The 6,364-nt window shown below is 39.3% G+C and overlaps 1 non-coding gene across 1 annotated transcript; it reads left to right on the top strand.

Moving 5' to 3' along the window:
- Positions 1–3,424: 3,424 nt before the first annotated feature.
- On the top strand, positions 3,425–3,531 carry LOC141663417 (small nucleolar RNA R71). The gene has a single exon (XR_012551489.1). It is a non-coding gene; the product is annotated as a small nucleolar RNA R71 (small nucleolar RNA).
- The last annotated feature ends 2,833 nt before the right edge of the window (positions 3,532–6,364 follow it).

The following is a 6,364-nucleotide window of genomic DNA, read 5'->3' as shown; positions in this document are numbered from 1 at the left end:
TCGAAACAACTGCTCATCGGGAAAAGACTCATTTATTAATATCTTATCCAATGAAGTAACATTAGGGTTTTCTAAACACGAAAGATGATCAGCGACTTGATTTTCAGTCCCCTTTCTGTCCTTGATCTCTAGTTCAAATTCTTGAAGCAAAAGAACCCATCGAATCAATCTAGGCTTCGAGTCCTTCTTTAAGACGAGATAACGAATTGCAGCGTGATCAGTGAAAACTGTCACCTTAGTCCCAAGTAGATAAGATCGAAATTTCTCAAAAGCATAGACAATAGCCAAAAGTTCTTTCTCCATAGTAGTATAATTCAGTTGAGCACCATTTAGGGTCTTGCTAGCGTAGTAGACCACATGCAATATATTGTTCTTCCTCTGCCCAAGAACTGCTCCAACTGCATAGTCACTTGCATCACACATCATCTCAAAAGGTTCATTCAAATCAGGTACAGTTATGACAGGTGTCATGATTAAACTCTTCTTCAATGTCTCAAAAGCTACAAGGCACTTTTCATCAAACTTGGAAGGGGCATCTTTCTTTAGTAAACTGCACAATGGCTTTGAAATATTTGAAAAGTCCTTGATGAAATGCCTATAGAAACCTGCATGCCCAAGAAAACTGCGAATTCCCTTAACAGAAATAAGCGGAGGAAGATTCTCAATGACCCCTACCTTGGCTTTGTCCACCTCAAGACCCTTACTAGAAACCTTGTGCCCAAGAATAATACCCTGTCACACCATAAAGTGACATTTATCCCAATTGAGAACCCGATTGGTCTCAACACACCTCTTGAGAATGTGTCCTAGATTTTGTAAGCATTCATTAAAAGAATCGCCAAATACAGAGAAGTCGTCCATGAACACCTCCACATTTTGGCCAATCATATCAGAAAAGATGGCCATCATATATCTCTGAAATGTGGCTGGTGCACCACACAGACCAAAAGAAACTCGTTTGAAGGAGAAAGTACCAAATGGACAAGTGAAGGTAGTCTCTCCTGATCTTTTGGAGCAATACAAATTTGATTGTAACCCGAATAGTCATCCAGAAGATAGTAATACTCATGACCAGCCAATCTGTCAAGCATCTGGTCAATGAAAGGCAAAGGGAAATGATCCTTCCTAGTGGCCTTGTTCAGCTTCCTGTAGTCCATGCGAACTCTCCACCCCGTGACTGTTCGTGTAGGAATAAGCTCATTCTTCTCATTTGCAACCACAGTAATTCCACCTTTCTTTGGCACACATTGAACTGGGCTCACCCATGAAGTGTCAGAAATAGGATAGATGATCCCTACATCTAGCCACTTAAGAATTTCCTTCTTCACTACTTCCTTCATGATCGGATTAAGTCTTCTTTGCTGCTCGACTGTAGGCTTGCTACCTTCCTCTAGTAGAATTTTATGCATGCAATAAGAAGGGATGATTCCCTTGATATCTTCTATAGTCCAACCAATTGCCAATTTAAACTCTCTCAGAATTCTCAAAAAGTTCTCCTTGTCACTACCTGAAAGGTCAGATGCAATAATAACAGGCAAAGTAGATGCATCACCTAAAAATGCATACCTCAAATACTCAGGTAAAGGCTAAAGCTTAAGAGTGGGAGCTTCCTCAATAGATGGCTTGAGGTGTTTAGGAGCTTTGTCCAATTCCTCCATTCCAAGAGATTCAAAAGGCGTATCAATCTTCCTCTTCCAGGGAGAAGCATTCAGATATTGCAATTGCTCTTCACCTTCATCATCTTCACTATCTGAATTCCCCAATAAGGCCTTCTCGAAGGCATCAGACCTTAGCAATTGATCAATTTCTAAAGTAACCATAGAATCGAACAACTCCACCTTTAAGCACTCCTCATTTTCCGTAGGAAATTTCATAGCATTGAACATATTAAAAGTTACATCCTGATCCAGCACTCGCATTGTGAGCTCACCCTTCTGCACATCTATCAAGGTTTGGCCAATCGCCAAGAAATGTCTTCCCAAGATTATGGGAATCTTCTTATCCTCCTCAAAATTAAGAATTACGAAGTCAGCGGGGAAGATGAGTTTATCAACCTTGACCATGACATCCTCCACAACACCTCATGAATATGTAATAGAACGGTCGGCCAATTGCAAAGTCATATAAGTCCGTTTTGGATCAGGTAAGTCCAACTGCTTGAAGATTGACAAAGGCATCAGATTGATGCTAGCTCCCAAGTCATATAAGCATCTGTCAAAAGACACTTTCCAATAGTACACGAAATAGTGAAGTGTCCTGGATCTTTAAGCTTCAGAGGTAACTTCTGTTTCAGCACAGAACTGTATTCCTCCGTGAGAGCGACTGTCTCTAAATCATCTAACTTCACCTTTCAGATAGAGAATACCTTTCATAAACTTTGCGTAACTAGGCATCTGCTCAAGAGCCTCAGCGAATGGTATGTTGATATGAAATTTCTTGAACACCTCCAGACTCTTCATAAATTGCTTGTCCAGCTTTTTCTTCTGCAGCCGCTTAGGAAAAGGCGGTGGAGGATATATTTGTTTCTCCCCTGTATTACCCTCAGGAGGAGTGTGCTCAACAGTAATCTTCCTTGGGTCCACTTCTACTTCCTGCTGCTCTACTTCTTTCTCAGCCCCAGCTTCTTTAGTCAACACTTGAGTTTGTTCGGGATTCGCAACCTTTCCAGACCTCAAAGTGATTGCCTTTACCTGCTCCTTAACTTCCCTCTTTCCTGGCACTTCAGTGTCACTAGGTAGTGTACCAAGCTGATGATTTAGCAAGGCATTGGCAATTTGCCCGAATTGATTTTCCAAGGTCTTGAAAGAAACATCTCAACTCTTATACATAAGCTTCAACTCTTCTAGTTCAAATTTTTCATTAGCTTGTTGCAGCTGAAGTTGCTGCCTTGGTGCATATTACGGTTGCTGAAAACCAAGGGGGGTTGTACTGCTTAGCTGGATACTGCTGATAAGGCTGTTCAACCGTATTCTGAGCATTGCTCCAACTGAAATTAGGATGATTGCGGTTGTTGGGATGATAAGTGGCTGGTACAGGTTGTTGCGCACGCTGAAAGTTGCTCATGAACTGAGCTGATTCACTAGAAATTGCACACTGATCAGTCTCAGGGGCACCAACACAAAGCTCACAGAAACTAGCGATTTGATTAACTCTATAATTAGCAAGAGTGTCCACCTTCATCGTCAAAGCCTTAAGTTGGGCAGCTATAGCAGTTGCTGCATCTAACTCCAGAATTCCGGCTACTTTTCCCTGAGTCAGTCTCTGAGAAGGATTCTGGTACTCATTAGCAACCATCAGTTCGATCAATTCATAAGCTTCATCGTAGCTCTTAGCCCACAAGGTTCCTCCTGATGCTGCATCGAGCATGGGTCTAGAAGTAGCACCTTATCCATTGTAGAAACAGTTTATAATCATCCAATCAGGCATGTCATGGTATGGAAACTTCCTTAGCATCTCCTTATATCGATCCCAAGCCTCACACAGAGATTCTCTAGTTTGCTGAGCAAACTGAGTAAGATCATTCCTGATTGCAGCAGTCTTCGCCATATGGAAGAATTTAGAGAGAAACTTTTAAGCAATATCTTCCTAAGTGGTGATAGACCCTATTGGTAGAGAATGTAACCATCACTTAGCCTTATCCCTCAGAGAGAATGGGAAAAGTCGCAGCTTGATAGCATCTTCAGTCACATCATTGAACTTGAAAGTGTCGCAGATCTCGATGAAATCCCTAATGTGCATGTTGGGGTCTTCAGTAGGAGAACCTCCAAACTGAACTGAGTTCTGTATCATCTGAATCGTGCTTGACTTGATCTCAAAAGTGTTAGCCCAGATGGCTGGCCTGATGATGCTTGACTGAATGTCATTGATCTTAGGCTGAGAATAGTCCATCAAAGCCTTAGAATTTTCTGCTTGATCTCCCATCACTACTAAGACCGGTTCCTCGACTTTCTCTTCTTCTTCTACCTTCTTTTCTTCTTCAAAAACTTCCCGTCGAACCACCACAACTTCTTCCTATGCTTTATCCAGAGTTCTCTTACGAGACTGCGGACACGTATGCGTACACCCTCGCTAGAGTACCTGAAATAAGGCAAGGAAATAGATAAGTAACAATGTCCGAGTCAATGAACTTTAACGACCACTGATGGAAAACACATAAACTAAAAATTAACACCGAGTCCCCGACAGCGGCGCCAAAAACTTGTTAGTCGCTAAACACGCGCTAAAATTACACGCAAGTATACGCATTCACAAGTAGTATAAGATATAAATCAGATTCGTTCCCCAGGGACTGGTTTAGGTTAACTTTATAGTTTATGCACTTAAGCAACAATGTATGGTTATTATTCAATGCTAAGACGAATAGAAATTTGAGGTTGTTTATAACTAAGAATTAAACTAACAATTATAACTAAGAGAATAAGAATTATTGAATTAATAGATATAACAAACATGTGATTCTAACTTCATTAAATACTTCATTCAATAGCCTTTTCATTCTTAACCTTAGCATGTAATGGTGATGACACTAATCATATAACACGAAACTGATAAACGCCAACTTGCGTTGCACGAATACCATACTACCAGACATCCACAAAAGAGATAGAAGATGAATAGACACCAATTATATTGAGACCCTATATATCTATAGAAATTGACAACATAATGGTTTAAGCACAAGTTATCTATCTTGATTACATAGGGCAAGTAAGATGGTTAAAATTACCTACGAATTATGCATAATAATAACACATGAACCTATGCTAGCATGGCAAGTTCTAAATCCTTAAATTCACTTTCGCTTCATTAAGGATTAACACACTATCTTATAAGTTCGCGACGCTCATAAGACAAATAAGCACAACCAATACTATGTTATCATACAATCACCACACACTAAAGTATCGAAACAAATCAATTAAAGATATCCATAAATAAATCCGCAAGAGCCCCACGATAAAGATTAGCCAATAATCAGACTCATCATCAACATGGGTTACGATGAAAGTGTCACACCCCCAACACTATTAACTATTACAACCTGATTTTTTTTTATATCGAGTCCTCACACAAATCTATCTCTTATTCTACCTGAGCTCGTACATAAACATTGGCATCACAAGTCTTACGTGCTGTCTGCTTTAACCTAACCATAGCTGCTAGCTGTAATATCAGGGTGAAAGCAAGTAGTGAGCCAAATGCTCAACAAGCGCTATATAATTCAATACATAAATTGAGATAAAGGAATAACAATGAGAAGGTAGAGCCAATAATAACAAGAGATAAACTTTTGAGTGATGGCATCATTTATTTGTATCAAAACATTTCCAAAACCATTTCTTTATCAAAAACTGTTTTATGACACTACGGATTACAACCGGTGATCAACCGCGAAGTAATCCCGAACCTCGCTGGGTTCTAGAACATTAATGGGATCCCTAGGAAACTTTTAAGCCTATAATTTATGTGCTGAAAGGACTCGCGTCTCAGTCCAGATCCACTATTTAAGAAAATATTTGTCCCCCTTTGGGACTGGAAATCAAATCTTAACCTTTTTTTTTTTTAAAACTGATGCCAATTGCTAATTAACTACTTAAACAGTAAACCTTTTTAACAAAGTTTTAGACTAACTCCGAAGCACTGGGAAACAAGATCCACTAAATTCAAGGCCATGATCCACTAGACTATACTTTATCAAGACAAATTACAAGGTTTCCATTTACAAGGATTTAGACAGTGAGATTTAGCAAGGTTATCGGATAGTATGAAAGAACAAAGTCAAACTAGGTCCAAGGTAATGGCTCCAGATAAGGCATAGGTATTAAAGTATAAAGAAGGTGATCATTAATGGTTCCAAATAAGATTTAGGTATCAAAATATAGAGAAAGTGGGCATCAGCTCAAGGTACAACAGAGTATCATGCTTTAGGGTAAGGATAGGGTTGTCAAACAATTATGAACAATCGTTAGGGAACAACTGACTTTTAGGTATCAAGACAAGGTTACTGGGTATAACTTGCTCATGGTTCAACATCATAATTACTTTGGTATACAAGCATGATAGGACTTTAGATTTACTTGCATAACAATCTTCAAGTAAAGTTAAACTACTCCAAATAAATACTTGAGGGTTCATGTCATTTTCATAAACTACGGATATAGATTCGAAACCACTTGGTTCATGTATATCAAGGTGAATTAAAATACTCGCATCGTATATATGAACTAGTTATCACACACTTGCAGTGTAAATGAAAGAGGCAGGTTGAATCACTTGCCTTGAGAAGGCTTGACTTGACTGGTAGGTAGGAGTAACTGGAAGCTTTACTCAACTTTTATGGCAAGTTTACCCTTGTCTCGAGATC

Source organism: Apium graveolens, chromosome 5, assembly GCF_009905375.1.
Source record: "Apium graveolens cultivar Ventura chromosome 5, ASM990537v1, whole genome shotgun sequence".
Taxonomy (NCBI): domain Eukaryota; kingdom Viridiplantae; phylum Streptophyta; class Magnoliopsida; order Apiales; family Apiaceae; genus Apium; species Apium graveolens.
Note: the sequence above shows the minus strand (reverse complement) of the source record. Positions and strands in the feature narration are given on the sequence as shown.